The 25,417-nt window shown below is 39.9% G+C and overlaps 1 protein-coding gene across 1 annotated transcript in view; it reads right to left on the bottom strand.

Moving 5' to 3' along the window:
* Positions 1–25,417, bottom strand: part of LOXL2 (lysyl oxidase like 2) — an 836,537-nt gene that overhangs the window by 365,860 nt on the left and 445,260 nt on the right. The window lies entirely within an intron of this gene.

Genomic DNA, 25,417 nt, shown 5'->3' with positions numbered 1-25,417 from the left:
TCATTACCTAGAATTTGAAATGCTATGTCTTTTTTTAACAAATTGTATATTATTTTTATTTTTCACCGTTCTACTACCTTATTTACGTTTGTATAACTATTGTAAAATTGTCTATATCCTGTGGCGCTTTTCTCCCCGGGCCTCCATTGAAAACAGGCTCTTCAAGGCCCAGTGGACTATCCCAGTCATCAAACTGTAATAAATACATACATACATACATACGTTTTCCCCATTTTTAACTGGTTTTACTGCAATCGACATGGGAGTTGCATACTTCTCAACTTTTATTTTGTTGCAGAATTCTGGACCAAGCCAAAAGTAATGTGGTAGGGGGAACGAAGACTGAAAATCTGTGACAATTTTTAAATATTTCTCTAATTCACTTAAAAAGTTGCTAAAGTAGGTTTTGCATTAACATCATACCTCTTTAACTTCTTTGCTTAAGAATTCTGGGCAAATCCAAAAATATTGTTAGAACAAAGGATCAAACTCTGACAGTTTTAAACACTGCTCTGTTTCACTTAAAAGGTTAATACAATGACAGGTTTTGCATCAATACATGTTTTCTGAACAATAAGTATGAAGTTCTAATGTTTGGCATTACTGAAGGACTGTAGTCCTTAGCAATTTAACAGAAGCTCAAAAGACTTTACAAATGGCAGGAACAAATATGAGGCAAAAATCAGGGAGCATTGAGAGAGGTAAGGTACCCTGAAGTAGCAACAGCAGAAATACTAAGGGATACTAAGAGTTCTATCCTGATTTGGTTCACGTGTTTCATTCTGCACAGGAATCATCAGCAATTTGACAGAAATTCTGTTCAGTGACAGTTTTTACTTTCAACAAAGAAGGAAAGAAAGAGAAAAAGTATACTACTCACTGTCAAGTGTACTCACCGACCTTCAATGGCTCGTACTTCCACATTTACTTACCTACCAACAGCTTACATGTGTATTTAACATCCTAGTCAAGTGTACTCAGTGACCTTCAATGGCTCGTACTTCCACATTTACTTACCTACCAACAGCTTACATGTGTATTTAACATCCTAGTCAAGTGTACTCAGTGACCTTCAATGGCTCGTACTTCCACATTTACTTACCTACCAACAGCTTACATGTGTATTTAATATCCTAGTCAAGTGTACTCACTGACCTTCAATGGCTCGGATTTCCACATTTACTTACCTACCAACAGCTTACATGTGTATTTAACATCCTAGTCAAGTGTACTCAGTGACCTTCAATGGCTCGGATTTCCACATTTACTTACCTACCAACAGCTTACATGTGTATTTAACATCCTAGTCAAGTGTACTCAGTGACCTTCAATGGCTCGTACTTCCACATTTACTTACCTACCAACAGCTTACATGTGTATTTAACATCCTAGTCAAGTGTACTCACTGACCTTCAATGGTTCGGATTTCCACATTTACTTACCTACCAACAGCTTACATGTGTATTTAACATCCTAGTCAAGTGTACTCAGTGACCTTCAATGGCTCGTACTTCCACATTTACTTACCTACCAACAGCTTACATGTGCATTTAACATCCCAGTCAAGTGTACTCAGTGACCTTCAATGGCTCGTACTTCCACATTTACTTGCCTACCAACAGCTTACATGTGCATTTAACAGTGTACTCACTGACCTTCAATGGCTCGTACTTCCACATTTACTTACCTACCAACAGCTTACATGTGTATTTAACATCCTAGTCAAGTGTACTCAGTGACCTTCAATGGCTCGTACTTCCACATTTACTTACCTACCAACAGCTTACATGTATATTTAACATCCTAGTCAAGTGTACTCAGTGACCTTCAATGGCTCGTACTTCCACATTTACTTACCTACAACAACTTACATGTGTATTTAACATCCTAGTCAAGTGTACTCACTGACCTTTAATGGCTCGTACTTCCACATTTACTTACCTACCAACAGCTTACATGTGTATTTAACATCCTAGTCAAGTGTACTCAGTGACCTTCAATGGCTCGGATTTCCACATTTACTTACCTACCAACAGCTTACATGTGTATTTAACATCCTAGTCAAGTGTCATCAGTGACCTTCAATGGCTCGGATTTCCACATTTACTTACCTACCAACAGCTTACATGTGTATTTAACATCCTAGTCAAGTGTACTCACTGACCTTCAATGGCTTGGATTTTCACATTTACTTACCTACCAACAGCTTACGTGTGCATTTAACATCCTAGTCAAATGTACTCACTGACCTTCAATGGCTTGTACTTCCACATTTACTTACCTACCAACAGCTTACATGTGCGTTTAACATCCTAAACAACCCAAACAATACTCCATCACTAAAACATCTACTAACCCATTACTCTTCCAATCGTCCTCTTCGATCTTCTAATAAACCTCTCCTAAATATCATCATAGCCAACAATACTGCCAGCAAAGCCCTATACCCCCATAAAATGGCCAAATACTGGAATACTCTCCCCTCCAGCAGAACCACTACTACCACAAACTCCCACTTCAAATCACTACTCAAAGCACATCTGAGAAAAACCTGGATCTGCCCATGTATAACACAACTACCCACCTCTTATCCACTTGCACTCCTCTCAATGTTTCTGTAATGTAGCCAAAGCTCTGTCTTGCAAAGCATTTTGAAAAGATTATTCATACTATGTCTAGCCTTATAATAATCTTACTATTTTTACTCATTGTATCATATAAATTGTAATATGTAACTGTTAGCAATAATTTGTTCTCTTTACACTAGTAATTGCAACTCTGTAGCTTTTTTTTCCCAGACCTCCACTGAAAATGGACCTGTTCCAGTTAGACTATCCCGGCTAACAAATGTAAAATAAAAAAATAAAAACATAAATACTACAGATGACCTGGGATACAACAAAATCAGTTATAGTTAGAAAAGGAAGAGTATATTTTAATGCATTCACTGCCTACTATTTTTTTATGTTATCCAAGGTGATGTTTGATGCAATTTAAATGGGTATAATCATGGCTGGCAATAGGCACACATGAAACCCATGGTCATGGGGATGCGTCCCAATAACTTGCTGCTATGGTGGGCTCTGAGGAAAGAAACAGTAGCATTTGGCCAAATGAAAAGAAACATGTGGGTGCCTTCGTATAAATGCTTGTAGTCTGTGGCAGGCTAATTCTGGCATTTGCCAAGTAATTTTTTCCTCTCCTCAGCAGGCAAAGACTAGCAGAAGGAAAGGGAGAAGATATCTCCAATCAGGTCTGCTTCATACAAGAATGAACCTGATTGGTTGAAGCATTTTTTTTCCCATAAGGCAAAAAGAGTGAATGGAGTGGACATCATCCCAAAGCTACAATTTATAGCTGCTTATTGCAAAAACAGGACTTGACTGGCTGCAGAATTTCACTAACTTCCATTTCCATACATGTCAACTGTTCCTGATTTTCATCATTTTTAGCCCTGTCCTTTGTAAAAATGTTGATTTTCTGGTAAATCACTGAGAATGACTGTTCCTCAGTAATGTCAGACATTACAGTTTCATGCTTCTCGTCGGTCAGGAAATACATGTTAACATAAATGCTGTTGTTCTAGTAACTGTTTATGTGAATTACAAAAATACTTAAAAAAAAGTGGATGATTTAGGGACTTCATCCATCCATTAGTTTTGCTTTGGCCAGAATTTGTTTTATATTTAGCTATTTTTCTTTGCCCTTCTGCTTTATTCTTTCTATCATAGTGTCCCATAGGATTATAGGTTGGTACTAGTGGCTATTGGCCCTGGGGCCTATACAAGCATAGCCATAATATTTCCCCAGCTATTTTTCCCAGGAATTTTACTTCCCCGGTCCCTTGTCTAGCAGGGCGACTGATGTGATCCCCGAGGTGAATTTCCTATCTCTCAACCAGTCGTCAAGTTCCTTCTGAAGAGGGCCAAAGAGGTGCTCAGCTTGACATGTATGGGCAGTCTATTCCAGAGAATGGGGAGATTCTGGGACAGGAATCTATCCCTCCAGCATGTTTTGTTCATTGTGATGACCAGGTTTAGATCCCTGGAGCGTGTGGCTCTGAGGGATTGGGATTTCTTTAAGTGTAACATGTCCAACAGCTGTGGGTTTGACATGGCCTTGTATGTTAAGCAGAGATCACCTCCAAGTAGACGATATGCGACAGAGTATAGGTGGAGTTTTTTTTAGACAATCAGCATAGGGCATCTGCTTTAGGTCTGTGATTCTTTTAGTGAGGTATTTCTGTGGCCTTTCCAACCATTGCAGATGTCTTGTGGGCTACATACCAAATGGGGCGTTGTATTCTATAATGGGTCTAATAAGGGATGTGTACAGTGGGACAATGACCTCCTTTTTCCTGGATGAAAAGCCCTTAGTAATCAGATGGACAACATAGAAGGATTTCCTGACTGTTGTGATGATGTGGTTATCAAAGGTAAGACCACTGTCCACCTGTGTCACCAAGTCGCTTATCACATTTTCGGTGTTTAGTGTACTGCCACTTATGCGGCAATTCATGGGTAGATGTTTTTTTCCAAAGGGGATAACTATACATTTCTTGCCATTGAGTTTGAGTCCGTGGCTCTGGCACCAAGCATCTGTCTCTGCATGGCCCTTTTATAGGATATCCACATCCTTTGGGGATTTGATAATGGCTCCCAGTTTGCAGTTGTCTGCGAACTTTGTTAGCCAGAGTCCCTTGGTGTTGGCCTGTACTTCAGAGAAGTAGATGCCAAACAAGAGCGGTCTGAGGACTGAACCCTAAGGTACTCCACTTGTCACTTGTCTGAAGCTGTATTTGGAGTCGGCTACTTTTACAGTCTGGGTTCTGTCAGTAAGCCAATTTGCGACCCATCGAGTGACGTAGGAATTAATGCCCAGCTTAGTAAGTTTATCTATAATTCCAGAGAGGGGTATGGTGTCGAAGGCCTTGGCGAGGTCCAAATGGGCTGTGTGGACAGTCTTACTATTGTCCACAGCTCTGGAGACTGACTCAATCAGGTTGAGGAGACCAGATCGGCCCTTCATGAAACCAAACTGGGTAAAGTCCAGTGTTTGAAGGTTGCCAATGTCTTTGTTTATAAGTTCCATTATAATGCATTCCATCGCTTTGCAGCTCAGGCTCATTAGGCAGATGGGATGATAGTTCCCAGGGTCCAATATGGACCCCCACCTTGTGGAGTGGGATAACTGTAGCTGTGCGCCACTCATTGGGCATGAAGCCTGAGATGAGGCTATGATTAAACATGACACTTAGGTGAGGTGCCATTTCATTTTGTAGTTCATGTAGTACACAGCCCAGGATGTCGTCTGGTCCCATGGATGCTGTATTCTTAGCTTAGGAGAGTGCATTTTCTACCTGTGTGGCCATGATTACCGGCATCTGGCAATCTTTTGGTATTGAGATGGGCTCTTTAGGGGGGTGAGAGGGGGGTGAAATTGGCACTGAATCGATCTGCTAGGATATTAGAAATATCCTTGGTATCAACATATTTAGTGCCATTCTGTTGTTCTAGCTCAGATCATATCTTGAGTATTGCCATTTAGATTCTTGGCATAACTATAGAATGCCTTGTGGTTGTCCTTAGAATCTTTGGCAATTTTATTTTCATAACTAGCTTTGGAGGATTTTATGAGGGACCTCAGCTTCTTACAGAGGCTGTTAAGGGAGTTTTTTTATCCTGGGATTTTCCTTTTTTCTGTAACAGTTTTTTCCTTCTGTTGTATAAGTTGTTTATGGCAGGGGACCACCAGATTGGCTTCCTTTTTTTGGAGGAGAGCGTCTTGGCTCTATTTTTAATGGCACAATTTATGCACAAGTGGATATACTCATACTGTGCCTTAGTGTAGGATTTGGCAGTCGAACTTTCAGTTTCTGTCTACATGGATGTCATGAAGTTTGTCACTTCTGACTTGAGTAGCATGAAGTTGGCTTTGGAGAAGGTTTTATGGAGGTTTCTCTACTGGGTGGTGGGATGTGGACATCATGGGTAATTAGCTTGCGGTCAGACCTGACCAACGAGGGGGTGACTGCTGGTGTGGAGCATCAATCTCCCATGTTGGTTGCCAGGTCTAGCAGCCTCTCCTACTGACAGCAGCCCATCTCTGTTCCAAGGCTGGAATCAGTGTGGAAACCAAGGACATCCCTTGGGAGATCATGCCGCTGACTGCTTCCACCAGATTTTTTACTTTTCATTTATGACCCAACTCTTGGTATCCTCCACTTCCCTGCATTCAGATGTTACATCCAAAGGCTACACCCCTCTATGGACCACACCTACTCACAGGGAATGCCTAGAACACCACCCATCCTTCTCTGCCAACACTCCAGATGTTAGACTCGCTAATCAATCCTGGGTGACATGAATGGTAGTTAGCACTTTATTTCTCTACACTTTGGGGCTGTCTACTTTACTAAGAATTCTTAAACAATGAAGTTGAGAGGCATGGAGAAAAGCTGCTCATTCTGAGTCTTTGTTCAGTTCTGTGTCTCTAAACTGAAATTCTTACCCTATCTGACTTTTATTCTTTGTATTAATGTATGGCACTACATAAAATGTATTTTCAATTTATTGAGTTTTGACCCCTAGTGCTGGTGTAGTGAAATATCACACACACACACACACACACACACACACACACACACACACACACACACACACACAGACACACACACACACACAGACACACACACACACACACACACACACACACACACACACACACACACACACACACACACACACACACACACACACACACACACACACACACACAAGTCAAACATCTGAGGTTTGCTGGGAATATCTGCAGAGGAAAATGACTGTTTACTGCTGCCTGCTCATTATTCTGACTTTGTACAGCTAATATGATTTGTGTGAAGCAACTTAGAATATTTTAATATGTTACTACTGTATGTGTGGAACTAAACTGAAATGCATTACACAGGCAGGCATTACACAGGCAGACATTATTTTTTAACACAGTTCAACATCAGAAGTATAAACAGAAGTGATTTTGGGTAAGGATGGGGACTGTGTGTGGCTGAAAGTAACTTTCCCTGTTGGCATTTGCTCTGTTAAAATAATGACTAATCCGGCTTTGCAGGACAAGTTTATATTTGTGTGAAATAAAGACAGAATACTTCACTGTGGCTACAGGGTGCCTTTGTGAAAAATAACTTGAATTATATTAACAATTATTACTTATTAATTAATTGATTTATTTAATACAATCAAATATCAGAGATGTTTACATAGTCAAAGTGTTTGCGAGACCGCTGTGAATAAAACTGGCTTACCCATGCTGTTGTTTGATCACTGTTAAACAACAGTTACTGATCTGGCAAGGCAGTTGTAGTGTTACAGTGTATTCTACTTGCTGAAATCACTGTAAACCTAGTATTGAAGTGGCTTATTCTGGCATGTGGGAGGGGTTGGGGGTTTACATTATATTTAAAATTAACAAGTTGGCCAGAATTTCTTTCACTTGACATCGCAAACATCAGCCTTGCATGTAATAGGTAGCCATCTTTGGTGGGCTGACCGAAACAGAATGTGTATGAAAGCAAATGCTCATTGGCACAGTGGTAACAGTTCAGTAGTTTTGCTATTTCATGGCACCTTGCTCTGGTTAGTTTCATGGCTGCATCTTTTTGTATATGGAGTCAGCATGCCCTCCATACAGTAGACTGAGTCTCGATTATCCGAACTAATTGGGACCTAGGGTAGTTTGGATAATCAATCATATAATTCAGTTGGATAAAAAACTTCTAAAATCTTGTTTTTTTCTGCATGCAGGAATACACTTTTAAACCATTCAGCAATTCCACTGGATAATAAAGAATATTTTTCACACATGAGCTGGCTGCAAGCTTCAAAACATGCCCAAGTGAATACGTATAATGTTTGCATATTCAGACTATGATTTTTCCTACCCAAAAACTTTGGAAGGCTGGTTCAGATAATTAACGTTTCGGATAATCGACTCTCTACTATATTGCTTTTTGCATTTACCCATGAGCTCTGATTTCCTTCAGCACCACAAAGACAAGCCAAAGGTGAATCTGTGTTCCTCTGCTTTGCCTGAAGGTGAATGTGTACTGTGTAGTGTGTGTGTGTGTACATAAAACTACCACATATTTTTATCTGTGAAGTCATACAATATTGCTAGGCACACACAATTCTTCTAGTTAGCAATAAAAATGCAGTTAATAAGCTTTTATATTTAAAAAATAAGGCATAAAATGCATCACAGAGCATACAGACCCTTACAGCTTCTAGGGACCTGGCAGTCCCCACATCCCAGACTGTATAAATGGATTTTGACATTGACTTAATGGTGACCTCAATCTTCAACCCTCATGTATTTTAAAACTGTCCCTGCTCGTAGGTGTGCACAGAAAGTTATTCTTGTAGCTTCCATGGGATTCTGGGGATAGTGTAGTCATTATTTCTTTTAGCTTTTGTGGGGCTAGGGACAGTGTGGTCATTATTTCCTTTACCTTTTGTTACACACCTCAGAGGTGTGTACAGATCACCACAGGTGAGGCAGGGACAGTGTACTGCCTAGGTGCAAGAAGATGGGACACATTACTGTGATTTTTGTTTTTTGCTTTCCTCACAAATCAGATGTTCGACATCAACACAGGTGTCGATCTTTTATGGGTAGGGGTAAGGAGACATGTTGGTTATATACATTTCACCACAACAGGTATACATGTGTTACTGTGTTTTGTGTTATTTTTGTCCCAGCATGATATCAGAGAGGTCCACAAAAGGTGGTTGCCTTTCAGGTGTAGTTGTGAGGAGGCATACAGTCTACAATTATGACAGCAGCCACTTAAAATACACAACTGTGGATATGTGTCTTTGTTTTCATCCATATCGAACACCGGGGGGATACAAAGAAGGTGACCCATCTCCCTCTCTCATACTCTCTCTCTCTCTACCTTTTTTGAAGGGTTGGGGCAAACACAATTACAAGACAGGATTTATGTATCCTTGAAAATATTTGTCTTCTCAGTTTGTCAGCTACTATTTTATCACCTTTGGACATTAAGCATTGGACACAACTTTCTTCTTTCTTGAAAGAAACTGCAGCACAGTGGCGCAGTGATAATGTTGTCACCTCACAGCAAGAGGTTCTCCAGTTCGATTCTTGGCTGGGGTGCCTTGTGTGTGGAGTCTGCATGTCCTCCCTGTGTTTGTGTGGGTTTCCTCCAGGTGCTCCAGTTTCCTCCCATGTTACAAAGACATGCATCTGCAGCATTTCTCCCTGGGCCTCTGCTGAAAATTGGCTCTGTTCCAAGTCGGACTTTCCCGGTTAACAAATGTTGAATAAAAAAAATTAAATTAAAAAAGAATAACACTGATTTTTTTTTCCTACTCGTGATTTTTAATTAGGCCACCACTGGATCAAAAGGTTGGAAAAATACTCTAAAACGCATCTCAAAGCATGTATAACCCCATGGCTTCGGGGGCCAGACAGTCCCCAGACCCCAGCTTAATTCAATTATTTCCTAATCTGTTATTACTATGCATTCTTTGCTAGATAGAGTGCATTGAAAAAATATAAAAATAAGAGAAGTTAAACAGAAATTTTTTTCTTAGTCAAAATTTTTGCTCCTGCCATCACTTGATGAAAAGGTAAAAATCCTACATATTTCACTCTAAAACAGCTAAAGCTGTCAAGTAAAATTCAGAGGTGTTCTGTACTGGAAATTCTAAGGCTGGGACTGTAGTCTTATACATGTTATATAGCTGAATATGCTGCTGTTGTTATGTGAACATTTTGCACTGAAATATCAGAGAGGAAACAGATCTAGCCTTTCAAAGAGATACCCCAGTGACTTTAGTTCATGTGCCTTTACTGTTACAGTCTGACATTTTGCATTATTTTTGTTTTCAGTGTGGATTGGTGCAGAGGTCAGCGTTGCCGCCTCACAGCAAGAGGTTCTCCGGTTCGATCCTCGGCTGGGGTGCCTTCTGTGCCAAGTCTGCATGTCCTCCCTGTGGTTGCATGGGTTTCTTCCGGGTGCTCTGCTTTCCTCCCACATCCCAAAGACATCCTGTAGGTGGATTGGATACTCTAAATTGGCCCTTGGCGTGAGTGTGTGTGTGTCCTCTGTGGAAAGTTGGGCACTGGGCTGGCAACCTGACACTGTAAAACTCCACTGCCAATCATGAGCGGACAGGTGATCCACTGTGGTGACCCCTAACTGGGAAAAGCCAAAAGAAGAAGAAGAAGTGTGGATGCCATGATGAACATCTGCTCAGTACACTTAGTAAAACAGTGGCATGAAATGTCTCTTTAATGAGTTATCACTATATTAAAAGTTAAAATATTTCTTTTGAATATAGACTTCTTGGTTTCCACTGGACGTGTGCCCTCCTCTAGCTAAACTCAGGTGTAGTAAAACTGTATGATCACGTAGGCATCATTGCAGCTGGAACAACCACTTAAATACATTTTGCATCTGGTGGTCATGATACATTATTATAAGAAATTAGCAGTAATATTTTTTACTGATGCAAAAATTTCATATATTGGCAAGTACCACCAGTAGTTTTATGTTCATAGGTTAGTACTAGGCTAATTGCCCTTGTGAGCCATTTTAAGCCTAGCCAATTATCCCTTGTGAGACTCAAACCCTGCACCTTGTGTTTGTAAGACAAACACCTTAACTATTAGGCCACCCATGTAGCCATTTGGATGCTCTGGTTTCCTTACTCATTTCACATATCTTAATCATATTACTGGTATGTTCTTACAAAATGAAAACCAAAAGAATACTCTTTTTATTTTTCTAGGGAAAAGTATGTTTTTTTCTCATGCGAAACATGTCTACATTTGAGAGTCTGTTGACTATAGGGTTGTGAAAGTAAAATGTAAGTGTGATTATTATGGGGTATTGTCCTGAGCATTTCATAAGAGTATCTTGCAGCAGTAGAGAGATTACAATTTGAATTTAGGTTGGAATTTAAGGTGAATAGCTTGTATTAACCGACAAGAATGCATCTTTTACCAAACAGCCAGCTAAAAATAAATGCATAGATTACAGTTCTTTTCAGAGTAAAACAAACAAAATCTATCAAAAATGCAAATTTATAATGTAGATGTGATTTTATACCTATAACGAATATATGTGTTTTTGTGTAAATGTGATCTTTTTGCTATGTAATTATTGAAGCCTAGAAAAAAATGGCATCAAACACCCATTTTTTTATTCCAGTTCGAGATAAAACTACTCCTTTGTCTTTGTAGCAGCACCATCCATAGATATTTTACATACATTTAAGACAGTACTATCGCCACAAATTTTCATGAAAAAATATCAAACCATTTTGGAGGTGTCAGCTTTTTTTTTAATACCAAAGCATATCTTGCCAAAGTTGCCTTATTTTGTATGAATACAATTTCACATGCCTAGTTAGTTACTTCAAATAAGTAATAAACTGTTCAAGGCTTTCCTCTGGAACAACTACACTTGCTGGTTGAAGACTGACAAATTAATGACTCAAAAGCAAGAACAGGGACTAAAGATCCCACATTAATACTGCAAGATAAAGTATATTTATAGTCAAAATGGATATTTTATGATGCCTCCATGGATTGATCCTCCTAGCAATCACTTTTCATGATAATGCTACTATGTTTCCAAAATACTGTCACTTTTCATGATAATGCTACTATGTTTCCAAAATTCTATCACTTTTCATGATAATGCTACTTCGTTTCCAAAATTATCAGTTGTTAAGCAGTGGATCACTAAGTCATAGAAATTAACTCCTAAGGCTGGTTTAAAAATTGACTTTATGCTTTATCAACCTTTACTATGAAATCCCCACATTACAGTAAACAACTGTCCTTTATTAGTAATAGAGCTTCCAATTATTCAAGGAGAGATCTTGGCTATTTGTCTGGAATGGACAAAAGGTTGCCACTACTAAAATGGTGACTACAGCCTGGAATTGTTCTTTTCCGCACCTTAATATTCTGAGGAGTCCCCTAGCCAAAAGGGTACCAATCATGACAGACCATCTAAAATTAAAAGTTTTGGTAATTTAGTTCCACGGATAAGTGCATTTCATGGATATATAACTCTTATCATGCTATTTACTTTTATCTATGCAATGATAACCTTAGTTTAGTAGTGCTTGAGTTTATGTTTATAAATTTTTGCCTTATACTAAATTTGTTCATCGACATTTATTTATGGTTCTCCGCAGTTCATATTTTACACTCAAAATGTTTTCTGTGAGAATTCATATTTCTCGATAAGATCGACTTTGTTCCAATGAAATAGCATACCTTTACCATATCCTGCATGGTTGTTCAAATATCCAACACATCTAGTTCTTTTTCCTTTGAGCTCTTCAAATGTGGTGTACTGACTAGGACTGGAGTTTATGTTTACTCAGTGTTTCAAGTTTTGGATTAGATGTGGAATTAATTATTCTCATCAACATAATTACAGCTTAAATTAAATTTTTTTTTGTTAAACTGTATGGACGGATCAAAAATTTCACTTTCAACTCAGAAGAACTACATCTATAGGTTCATAGGTGTGTACTAGGCTAATGGCCCTGGAGCCTTTACAAGCCTAGCCCATAGGATTATCCTGGCATCGTGCCACCCGACCTTAGTTCCCAGTGCCTCTGAGAAGTAGAGACACTGGAGTGATCCCCAGGGTGAATTTTCTATTTCCAATCCACTCAAGATTTCTCTTGAACAGGGCCAGTGAGGTGTTCTGCTTGAGATGTATGAGAAGTCTATTCTAGAGCATGGGCAGTCTCTGGGTTATGAACCTGTCCCTCCAGCATGTTCTGTTGATTGTGGTAATGAGACTGAGATCTCTGGAGCATGTGGTGCGGAGGGACTGGGATTTCTTTAGGTGCACCATACTGCATACTCTTTATGATATAGAGATTTAGTGAAGAAATACCTAAATCTATGGTCAAAATTAGTTGTTGTTGTTGTGTCTTTTGGCTTATCCTGGTTAGGGGTCACCACAGCGGAACTCCGGTCCTCTAATGTTTGGTAATGGATTTTTATGTGCCGAGTTACCATCCCTGACGCACAACCTTCAACGAAGGCACGCTCATTCACGCATGCCTCCACACAGAAGATGCTCTAGCTGAGAATCGAATGGGACAACGTCTTGCTGTGAAGCGACAACACTACCACAGCATATGGTCAAAATTAGTAAAGTTTATTAATATAGGATTACCTAAATCATGTTATTTCTCTTCATAAAGTAGACTTGGTAAAGCATTCTGCTCAGGGGTTCAATAAATGAGCATAGTATACATTGATTATAGGCCAAGGAATATATTTAAACTGCAACTGCACACGAAGTGTATTATTTTGTACATGATGGTGCCTTACTTTTGTTTGTATGTTAATATTTCAATGGCCTCTTGTTGTATAACAAAACTCTTACTGTTATGTTGTTTGCAGTTATTTGTTCTGTGAAACAAAATAAAACTTGTGCTTAAAACAGCATTTTTATTGCATGTACGCAGTTTTTCTGAAACTGTGCAGTGTTGTACATCTCATATATTTCACTAACATATCTTTGCTTCACAATTGTTTTTGCTACACTGTTAACCATAACACAGACTATTTTATAGCTCATTGGCTGACAATCCACATAGACCAACATTCTAGTTCAGTTATCAAAAATAACTAAGTAAATAAAGGGAAAATGGTAAGAGAGACATGGAAATAGTTTAGTTAAATAAGAAAGACGTAGTGAGCAGAAAATAATGTGGCTTAGTCTTAGGTGGGTAATTAATCAGCTGCAAGATGAACTTAGAGAAGACAGCATCAACAATGAAGGCATAACACAAGCATCCATACAGAAAGGGATATGGCATGCCCATAATATATGGTTTGTCCAGAGTAAATGCAGAAAAAAACAGTGGTAATGTGCAGTGCATATTTAGGATGTCAGAGTCTACACTGTGAAGCCTAATGACTTATTTATTTACAAATATTAAAATGCCTAATCCTAGGCACTGCACATACAACATAATTTTTTTACTACTGTTTTTGCTACTTTTCTGAAAAAAAAAAAAAAAATTCTGCTTTTACTGTATTTGTATTTCTTCCTAATTTATTTTGCTTTTGCATCATCTTAAAAGTACTCAGTTGTATTTATTACTTCTTGGTGCAACTCATTCTAAGCCTTTTAGTTTAAGCACTTGGGCTTCAGACCAGTTGTTTTACATTAAAAAGGTTTGTGGTTTGCACTGTAGTGGCAGGACAGGTAGCTTACATCCTCTTCTAAGTTGGGAACTGCTGATTGAGGGCTCAGTGTCAGTTATTCTAAAAGTGTATTAATTCTGGTTTGAGCACTTGGGCTTCAGGCCAGTTATTTTACATTAAAAGGGTTCGTGGTCTGCACTCTTGTGGGAGGAGAGGCTGGACTCTGCCCTTCTGAGCTGGGAATTTCTGGTTAAAGGCTTATAGTGCCTGCATATTTGAACTGCTTCTTACTGAAATTGGTACACCTTGTTTGCTGTAGCATAGACTAGATCCAGGCCTGCTGAATCTAGTTTGTTTGTATAACTTAAGCACTAATCCAGGCATTCTTCAAAGTATTCAATTGTATTTATTACTGCTTGGTAGTAACTTGATTAAAGTGTAGCTATCATTCTAAGTCTTTTGGATTAAGCAATTGGGCTTCAGACCAGTTGTTTTACATTAGGAAGGTTTGTGGCCTGCACTGTGGTGGCAGGACAGGTGGCTTACATCCTTCTAAGTTGGGAACTGCTGATTGAGGGCTCAGTGTCTGTAATTCTAATAGTGTATTAGTTCTGGTTTAAGCACTTGGGCTTCAGGCCAGTTATTTTACATTAAGAAGGTTCGTGGTCTGCACTCTTGTGGGAGGAGAGGCTGGACTCTGCCCTTCTGAGCTGGGAATTTCTGGTTAAAGGCTTATAGTGCCTGCATATTTCAACTGTTTCTTACTGTAATTGGTACACCTTGTTTGCTGTAGTCCTCTCTTAAAACCTAGTTGCCTCGTGGTTTTGGCGTCCTTTCAGGCTTGTTGGCTGTTGGTGAAGCACCCACCAAGAGGAGAAAACGCTGAGAGAAGAAAGGAGCCACTTTTGAGATTTTAAGTATTTTTCCTCTGTTTATTTGCTAAGTTTTTCTGCATAGTTGCCTAGTTTGAGCATTTTCTGGCTTGTTAAACTTGATTTCTGCATTAGTAGCTGTATTTAGAGCACAACCAAAAGCTGTTTACTGAATTTCCTGTTTGCACTTAATTTTAAAATCGTTTTTTCTCAAAACTTGCATATTTTCTGTCTTTGGCCTAGCACTCTTGTGTGGGGTCATTTACTGTACTCCAAAAAAAAAAAAAAAAAAAGCTCAGCACTTGTCTTAAAAGCATCTTCTTTTCAGGTTTAGCACTTTTGTATTATACAAAGTCCCTCACTAGCGAAACCCCCCCCCCAGGAGTACCCACTTCCTTACTAAGTCCTCTCTTATTCAGTTACACCCCTAACTTCTTAATTTCTCTAGCATGTCGAAGGGCCAGATGCTGGCGTCCTCCCCTGTCCAGTTGGTGAATCTGGGAATATTGAGACAATGTTACAATTGCCTCATGTACACAGACAACCCTCTCCTCCTCCCACATAACACAAATACTTGCGAGAGATGCAGCTATTTGGCCAAACTGGAAGCTGAGCTCTCTCAACTCAGGACTGGCAAGACCAGACAGGAGGAGAAGGCAACTACACACACCACAAAACCAGTCTCACATAAAGCTATCACAACAATGAATCAAACACAAACACACAAAGACATACTCGGAGGCTCTGAGCAAAAATTTACCTAAACAGCAGAGGCCTCCAAAGCAGACACCCAAGCAACTGCCACCTCATGACACACCACAGGCAACACATACACCACAAAATCAGTGTGCAAAGCAGTCACAGCCCTTAAGGCCAAATACAACACCAAACATACTTGTCATAGGTGACTCCATAGTCAGACACACTGACGTCCCACTCACCAGGCTGAATAAGGAGAGGGTGACAGTAAGCTGCCTATCGGGCGCTAGAATCCGCCACATAACACAAGCACTCGGGTCACTCCACAGCAAGTACAAATATGACACAGTCATTGTCCATGCTGGTGTGAACGACCTGAGACGTACCTCCCTGGACTACATGAAAAGAGACATAGAGGAGCTCTCTGATTATGTAGCCCAGGCAGGTATGACCCTGACCCTGAGCAGTATCCTTCCTTCACCAAGAATGATGCCACAACATAGAGACAAGATGATCAGCTTTAACAATTGGCTTAATTTCTGGTGTCATTCAAAGGGGATCCAGTGTCTGTCTGCTTGGGATGACATGCTTGACAAGCCACGCTGCTTTGCAAGGGACGGCTTGCACCTGTCACCCCTGGGATTCCGGATATTGGCCAAGGCTCTTGCCACCCCCATAGTGCCTTTTTTAGGCAAGGCTCAAATTCTAAACCTACCACCCTAGAAAACAAAAATGGGAAGAAACTAAGGGTAATGCTGCTCAATGCCAGAAGTCTAAATCTCAAAATGCACGCACTCGAGGCCCTTCTCAGTATGGAGAACATCGATGTCTGTGCTGTAACTGAAACCTGGTTCAAGGCTCCTGAGAGCACCCCCGCACTATCCCGCACTATCAGGTTTTACCTCATATCATGCGTTCCGGCCCCAAAACCCGGACCACACCACAAAAGGAGGGGGTGTATCCATATTCATCAAGGATACCCACACCTCCAGGTTGGTGGCAACGCACGAAGCATCCAAAACCATCCAGGTGCAATTAACCATAGGCAAAACTGCTCTACAATTTGTAGCATGCTACAGGCCACCCTCTCAAACTCAGGAACCCCACACAGCCTTCCTGAAGACACTGGAGGGTATAAATGTATCTCCAAACACCATTATATTGGGTGACTTCAACTACCCGAATATAGACTGGGAACATTACTCAAGCCCCAACTTTTTAGCCCAAAGGTTCCTGGAGTTCATAAATTCAAATGCCTTGGAACAACTAGTCACCGTTCCCACAAGAGGAGAAAATATACTAGATCTCATCATCACAAACATGGGGACAAAATGCTCCACACTGGAAGTATATCCCTCATTGGTGAGATCAGATCATAAACTAATCTCACTGGAAATTCACATCCCGCCCCCACCCCAAACAAAAGACCACAGTGAAGAACTCTAAAGCAAACTTCACACTACTCAAGACTGGTGTGGTATCCTTCAAGGCCCCTGAGCCAGTGGAAACCACAACCCAAGCTGCAGAAGCCCTTACAAATGCCTTCTACGAACACCTCCAGGACTGCATGGATCAGGCAATCCCTAATAAAACCAAGACTCTTTCCACCAAGGGCAAACGTCCAGTCTGGTGGACCCCAGCCATAAACAAACTTTACAATAAGAGGAGAAAGCTGTTACATGATAGAGCAAAATCCATAAAAGAGAAGACACCCTTGATCATTATTAGTAAAAAAATACGAGCACTCATAAAATCATCCAAGGCCAACTTTGAGAGAAAAATTGCCATAGATTCAAAAGACAATCATAAGGCCTTCTTCAGCTATGTTAGAAACCTGGGTGGAATCTCCCAGATATGCTCAGAATTAGTCCAAAATGATACAAAAATAACTGAACCCACAGACATTGCCAACATACTGGCGGACAGGTTCAGTGCAAACTTCACCCCCCCCCCCAAAAGGAGAGATAACTATCCCAGCGGAGTGTAGCCTCCCAGACATCTCAAATGCGCAGGTAAAAGCTGCTCTCTCTAAAGCTAAAAACACAGCATCAATGGGACCGGATGGTGTCCCCGGCTGTGTGCTACACAAACTCAATGAGGAACTAAACCCACACATAAGGTAGCTGTTTAATCTTAGCCTTACCACAGGATACGTGCCCAAGGAGTGGCGCACAGCAACTGTGGTCCCACTCCACAAAGGCGGTGCCCCTACAGACCCTGGTAATTACCGCCCCATAAGCTTAACAAGCCTGGTCTGCAAAGCTATGGAGAGGATCATAATGGAACTCATAAACAAAGACATAGGGGACTTGCAGACATTGGACCCGACCCAGTTTGGCTTCGTCAAGGGCAGATCATGCCTTTTGAATTTGATCGACTACTTCGAAACAGTCACCAAGGCCATTGATGAGGGAAAGGCAGTCCATATAGCCTACCTTGACCTTGCAAAAGCTTTCGACACAATACCCCACTCAGGTATTATAGAGAAACTTACCAGCTTAAATGTAAACCCATATGTCACAAGATGGGTTGCAAACTGGCTAAAGGACAGAACCCACAGGGTCAGAGTTGCTGGCACCATGTCAGACTCCAAGCCGGTCACAAGTGGTGTCCCACAGGGCTCAGTCCTTGGCCCCCTGTTGTTCGGCATCTACTTCTCAGAAGTACAGGCAAACATAGGAGGACTATGGCTGACAAAGTTTGCAGATGACTGCAAACTGGGCCATAGTGGAAAGTACATCGGACACAGATATCCTTCAGAGGGGTCTCACGGAAACTGATAGCTGGTGCCAGAGCCATGGCCTGAAGTTAAATGCCAAAAAATGTATAGTCATACCCTTCGAAAAACAAGGTAACCCCAAGCTACCATATAGGTGGCAATCCACTAAGCACAGAAGAGGTTATCAGGGACCTGGGGACCCAGGTTGACAGTGGCCTTTCTTTTGACACTCACATTGCTAAAGTGGTTAGAAAGACCTTCTACATTGCCCACCTGATCATGAAGGGATTCACATCCAGATCAAGTGAGGTCATTGTTCCCTGTACTCTTCACTTATCAGACCAATGATCGAGTACAATGCCCCATTCGGGATGTATCTCACCCGACACCTGCAGCAATTGGGGAGACCCCAAAAGTTCCTCACCAAAAGGATAAAGGGATTCCAAAATCTGTCATATGCTGCCAGACTGAAGAAACTCCAGCTCTATTCAGTCGCATACCGCCTGCTCAGAGGTGACCTGTGCCTGACATACAAGGCCATGTCCAACCCGGAATTAATGGACATGCTCCACCTCACAAAATCCAAATCTACCAGATCCACTAGAGCAAGCGACTTAAACCTTAGCACGGATATAAATAAGACATGCTGGAGGGATAGATTTGTCACTCAGAGACTCCCTATGCTGTGGAATAAAATCCCGGTCCATGTGAGGCAGAGCACCTCGCTGGCTCTGTTCAAGAGAAATCTTGACCGGTGGATGGGAGATCGTAGGTTTACCCAGGGAATCATCTCTGTGTCACTGCTGGACAGAGGCAAAACAAACTAATGGGCACAATATTTTTTAACATAAGGGGTGGCGTAAGCCACAAAACTTTGGGCTAGGCTTATAAATGCCTTAGGGCAGATAGCCTAGTATGAACCTATGAACCTATAATCAGGACATGAGGAAGAGAAGGGAGAGCCGACTGAGATATTGTTTTTTTTTTGCATCAAATGGAGACAGGCAGTCCCTTACACCTGATGACAAATTCAAAAACAGAAGCTAAGAAAATCACACAACACTGAAGACTGATCTTCCAGCACTGAACGTTGGGTTGACCCATTTCCACCATGTAAAAATGACGGGGAAAAGCCTTTTATAAAGGCTGCATTTGAATGAGATGTTGACCATGGTAAAGAAAAGGAACATTCCAGATTGTGTCCTTCCTAATGCAGAGGGGAGAAATGGGTTGATGTACAATCCCCCCATGAATAACCAGGTTAAAATATATGAGAAAGTTTGTGAGAAGGATATCAGGTGTAAATATAAACAAAATGATTATAAAAAATATGTCTATAACCTTTCCAATGAAGAAGAAATTTTATTAAAGGATTTAGCTGGGGACCCAAACACCAGTATTATGAAGCCTGATAAAGGAAGTGGTGTGGTCATTACGGATAGGAGTGACTACTTAAATGGTATGAATGTTATATTAACAGACAGCACATATGAGGTAGTCTCCCTTAATGAAATACACATATCATATAAGAAAATTGACTTAGGTTTAGAAGATATGTTGTATCAAGGGCAAATTAGGGAGGACGAATTTGGCTATATGATTAATAAACATCCAATGATATCTAATATATTTGACATTCCCAAAATTCATAAAGGACTCAACCCCAAATTTAGACCTATAGTGGATGGGAAAAGATCAAAAACCCATTTTATTCGTACATTTTTGGATTTCCATCTTCAGAAGGGATTGAAGGCATTTTCATATATTACAAAGAACTCTTGACAATTTTTGGAAGGGTTGGACAAAATAAAAATTAATGGTGACATTATTATGGACACCATAGAAGTTTGCAACTTATTTTCCATGATTCCTCACCAAAAAGGGTGTGACTGGTTTGAAAACCAGTTACTAAAAACTGGTATTTTTGATCAGGATGAAATAAACAAGTTCATCACATTAATGGAGGTTGTACTAAAAAATAATTTCATATACTTCAAAGGACAATATTATAAACAGCTAACAGGGGTTGCAATGGGGGTGGCATGCACCCCAATTTTTGCGAAATATGTTCTGTCCTATTGGGAATAGGTACATATAATAGATGGGCCTTTTTATAGTAAAATTCAATATTATACCTGCTTTTTGGATGATTGTTTGTTATATGGAAAAGCACTGAAGCTGAACTTAAGCTTTTTCTTGAATATGTGAATGATACAGAAGTATTTTTGAAATTTACTTATAATTATAGTGAAACACATATTACATATCTTGATGTGGAATTGACCTACAATAAAGTTGACAGAAAATTAAAGTCAGCCATCTATAGGAAGCCTACTTTTTCCAATTCCTATTTGGAATTTAACAGTTGGCACCCTGCCCATCATAAAAAAAAATCTATTGTCAAGGGACAGATGGTGCAGTCTGCCAAAATGGTCACAATTGACAGCGAATGTATAGATGAATTGTCCTTTATTAAAGAGTTATTTCTTAAGAGAGGGTATCCTTCAGATTTATTACACAAAATACAACAGGAAATTATATTTCAACATAGAACAGGATTTTATCATCCTCTGTTAGCAGGTGGTAAAGGATTAAAAATTAGTAAGCAGTGTAAGGAGGGTAGTAATTTGAACAATTATTCAACTATTTTCATTACTACCTTCAATTTGGACACTCCTGATTTTGTTGAAACTGTTCTAAATAATTGAGAAATTCTGTAGAGTGATAATATTGGGAAAAGGGAGGGGGCAACACCTAAAGTGGTATACAAAAAGGACCGATCACTTAAGAATATTCTGGAGACTGCTGCCCTTACTAGTAATAGGCATCAACATAGAATTAAGGGTAGTTTTAAATGTAATATGTGTACTTTTTGTCCATATATTTTGGAAATAACTGAACGGTATAGATTAAACAACACATCTATATTCATTGATGGACATTTTAATTGCTGTAGCCAAAATGTAGTATATGTGGCTAAGTGCCAATCTTGTCCTATTTTATGTGGGGAAAATGTGCAGACAGTTTAAAAATAGAATAGCTGAACATCTGTTGGACATCAGACACGGCAAGCTAACTAATGCTTTAAGTAGACATATCAATATACATAAAGACCACAAATTTTAATTTTTTGTTATTCAACAGGTTGCTAAAGATTCTCAGGGTAGAATCACAGATATTCATTTAGATATATGTGAACTCAAATGGCAGTTGCGGTTGAATGCAACTGAGTATCCAGGAATTAATGAAACTACTGCAATCACATGTTTTAAAATTAAACATTTTAGGTTAAAGTTTTTAGTGCTGTTTGTATACATATAAATATATATGCCTTTTTAATTCAGTATGTTGCTTTAATAGTTAATTTTAATAGTTAAATGATGTTTAGTTAATTAATTAAATTATCAATTAATGATTTGGTATGTTATATAAAAGCTGGGTAGGTTATGTCTCATTGTTCTGAGGACGTCCCTACTGGTGGGAAGAAAGCACTAAACCTTTGTGAATAAAGAATTTTACCCTGCAGTTGCTGTGTGTGATTCTACAGTTTCTTGTGGCAGTTGGTTGAGAAGACATTTGTAGTGTTACAGCAACAAATCCTTTTTACTTAATACTTTCCACAGTATTTAACCAGTAGCAGGGTAACCAGATGAGTATGCATACATGTAAGTCGGCTCATCTAGTAAAAGAATGTTCGTTGATAGTGAAAGAACTGTGGCTGCAGATTATAAATTTTAATTGTAGCAATATATTGAGCATATGTAGAAGTCCATGCAGTTGCACAGAGTGCAGATTTGAAATATGCCAACATTTTGCTCCTATGAAGCCAGAATATTTATAGTAGTAGCAATAGCTGAAGTTAAAGGCAGGTGAACAAGACATGTAGAAGATTAAACACTGTAAAAGAAACAAGCACTTCTTTAATGAAAAAAACTGCCACAGCATGACATGGATATTTTAACAAAGATGGAAAATCCTCACTACAGAAAGTTTTATGCTGCAATGTTGCACAACATTGAGATCTTTGATGTTAAAATGTTAACATATTACAAAAGAAAAAGACAGAAAGATTTTGAAGACAGCTGTGCTTCTCACTGGCAGAAAAGAAGTCTGTAATATCAATAGTATGAAAACATGTTCCCACCGCCATCACAAAAGGGAACACAGAATATAAACATTTTGCTGATTTGGATGATCATACCAGTGAAGCAGATTTTGAAATGTGCAATGATATTATGGAACCTGTGAAATATGATCAGTTAAAAAACATCACCATGTAAAGCTAATTCCCACATCAAAAGTGTCCAGGCATTTACTTAGGGTAGTATATTATAAAAGCAAGGCACTATAACACATGAGGCACAGGGTTGCAGAAAAGGGACGGAAAGAAATTTGAGAATTCTGAAGATGTGGCCACAAGCACTGAATACGTTTTTCATATTGTACTTGCAAAGGAAAAGTAGACAAATGGTTGCACATGAAGGAGGAGGAGGACTGGTGCTAAATGGACCACTGGGAAAGTGATCAGTGAGGAAATAGAAAAGGAAATGTAGGGATTTCAAGGATTACTAAAACAAGTAAGGTTATGTAAGGTGCCTTTTTAGGTGGAAAAATGTGGTAGTACATGTCGGACAGATGGAAACAAATGTGCAAACTCTCCTTAACTGGAGTTATTTTATGACACCAAGTGGAGGTTGATGGTTCCCTTGCAAATGGATGCTCTGAAAGGAGGAATGCAGTTACAATTTTGTTGGTTTAACTTTCTTCACAGGAAGGGTTAGGAAAAACCTGGTGTAGACTGGTAGAGGTTTTGAATGCTAATTCTCTTGCAAATGGAAAGCAGTATGATTTTACTCTACAGAAATCCTGCCTGACTTACTTTGTCTGCCTGTGACCAGGTCAGCAGTGAAGAATACAGTGGTACTCCTTCAGATGTGGAGTATATCATGACTCGAGTATGGCCTCAGGCACACTGCTGCACCACACAGGAGACAGGAGAGGAATGGAAAAGGCATGAGGTGAAACTGAACTGGCTGGTTAATCAAAAGTATTGAGTGGCATTTTGGTGGAGGTGTCTAGAAAAAAAAAATCTGTAAAAACTTTTGGTACTAGGACATTCCTATTTAGCATACGTGTGTCAAATGTTATGCTAATGCTAGCCAGCAAGACTGAACTTATTTGCCAAAAAACACAAAACTAATGAGGTCATCACAGGTGGAGGGATAACCTCCAAAGAAATGTACTACAAACTATAAGGTGGCAGACAAATGACAGTTTGGTAGTTGGAGTTTAATGTAACAAAGTGGAAGTTATGAACTTTGATGAGATCGCAAGAAATATACCTGCTAACAGGGCTAGTCATACGAAGGATGCAAGAAGTGCAAAAGAAGCCATGATGTCACAGTCAAGCCTATGGTGACTTTCAGAGCATAATTTGAAGGAACTATGATGAAAGCCAGGCGCACAGCAAGGACAATGGTCTTCCTTCTACAGTGAAGGACACTAGCAAGGCCACACTAGGCACCCTGACTCCAAGCAGTGCTGGCCATCCATTGGAAAGGAATTTTCATTAACAGCTTGTGTATACCACAGTTACCAAAGAAATGAGAGATGAGACCTGGATCACTTAACTTCTGCACACTGACAGTTGGTAACAATAGGACATGTAATTCTGGCCTGCAATGCTGTGAAGAGCACAAGTGGTAGTGGTGAAATGGAAATGGAAGAACGGGACATGGAGCTAAACAAATGTCTTGGGATTGCCTGAATGAATGACACACAGACAAGGGTGCCTTGGATAGACTGACAAAGGGGGGTGGTAGTAGAGGGGGAGGGGTAGCTGCATCAGGGCTAGTTGAAACATTTGGTTGACCCTTTCCTCTGTCTGCATCATAACAAAATCATATGACTGATTGCTTGTCAAAACAAATTACATATGTAGTACTTTAAGACTCAGCATCTATAATGTAACTGTGCTCTTGTTTACATGTCAAAGACAGCTCCAGCTATAATACAGTGACACCTCATGGCTATAATATAATTGTGTTCCTGTTCATGTGTCAAAGACAGCTACAGCTATATTACAGTAACACCTCACAGTTATAATCTAACTGTGCTCCTGTTCACATGTCAAAGACAGCTACAGCTATATTACAGTGACACCTCACAGCTATAATCTATCTGTGTTCCTGTTCTTATGTCAAAGACAGCTCCAGCTATAATACAGTGACACCTCATGGCTATAATGTAACTGTGCTCCTGTTCATGTGTCAAAGACAGCTACAGCTATATTACAGTGACACTTCACGGCTATAATATAACTGTGCTCTTGTTCGCATGTCAAAGACAACTCCAGCTATAATACAGTGATACCTCATTGCTATAATGTAACTGCACTCCTGTTCACGTGTCAAAGCAGCTACAGCTATATTACAGTGGCACCTCACAGCTATAATGTAACTGTGCTCCTGTTCCCATGTCAAAGACAGCATCAGCTACAGTATATTACAGTGACACCTCACATCTATAATGCAACTGTGCTCCTGTTCGCGTGTCAAAGACAGCTACAGCTATATTACATTGACCCTCGCAGCTATAATATGATTGTGCTCCTGTTCGCATGGCAAAGACGGTTACAGCTACAGTATATTACAGTGACACCTCACAGCTATAACTGTGATCCGGTTCGCATGTCAAAGTCAGCTACAGCTATATTACAGTGACACCTCACAGCTATAATGTAACTGTGCTCCTGTTCGCATGTCAAAGACAGCTACAGCTATATTACACTGACACCTCACAGCTATAATGTAACTGTGTTCCTGTTCACATGTCAAAGACAGGTCTATGTTTAGCCATCAAATGGCACATTCCTCAAACAGCCATTCATCGAACACATATCAGCAAAGTTTCATTT

This window comes from Protopterus annectens, chromosome 9.part0, assembly GCF_019279795.1.
Source record: "Protopterus annectens isolate FY-2018-M chromosome 9.part0, PAN1.0, whole genome shotgun sequence".
In the NCBI taxonomy this organism is placed as follows: Eukaryota; Metazoa; Chordata; order Ceratodontiformes; family Protopteridae; genus Protopterus; species Protopterus annectens.
This window is presented reverse-complemented; position numbering and strand designations above follow the sequence as displayed.